Below are 818 nucleotides of genomic sequence, written 5' to 3' on the forward strand. Positions count from 1 at the left end.
CTTATCCATATTCAATTGAATTCCATACCCTTTCGCCTTGTATTTTTTATTTTTTGTATCTTGCTCTAATACCAATTGAAAAACCAAAAGTCTAATAGGGAACACTTAGAAGGAGAGTAAGTTGGTGGTTTTAAAAATATTTTCAACAATAAAAATTTATATGTATTATCCCCAATTTTTTTCCTAAGAGTTCCCAGATATATCATGTATAACCAAATGGGTTATATCTAAAATTAATATGATTTTTATTTTCTAAGGATAACCTGCGAGATGTTAGGGATAATCAAAACTTTCTATTATTATTATTATTTACTTTTATGACATTAAGGGTCTTTTTATTTATTTATTTTTATTTACTTACTAATTTTTTGAACACTAATAACATCAACTCATGAGATTAGTAAAAAATTATATTAATTTCACCTAATTAATCAAAGAAGCAAAATATTGTTAATATGTAAGTATCATTTGAATATACTTCTTGCTTTTTATTTTTTAAAATAAATTTTTTTATAAAATATAATAACTTTAATATAAAGAAAAGTAAGAATTTGCCTTATCCTAAAAAAATACTTCAAAATTTTGTTTTTCGAGTAAATCTTTAGAAGTTTCTATATTTTATATAAAAACCATTATATTTTTTATTTTTTTTTAAAAAAAACAAAAAATGTATCAACACCTTATTTCACATTTTTCTTTAAAGAAAAAGGAAAAGGGAAAAGAAGTGGGCTAAAAAATTGGGCCGAAACGAAAGTAGGCCCACATGACGTTTTGAAATCGATCAAAATGCAACCCAGAATGGGGATGAATTACTCCGT

This window comes from Vitis riparia, chromosome 1, assembly GCF_004353265.1.
Source record: "Vitis riparia cultivar Riparia Gloire de Montpellier isolate 1030 chromosome 1, EGFV_Vit.rip_1.0, whole genome shotgun sequence".
NCBI lineage: Eukaryota > Viridiplantae > Streptophyta > Magnoliopsida > Vitales > Vitaceae > Vitis > Vitis riparia.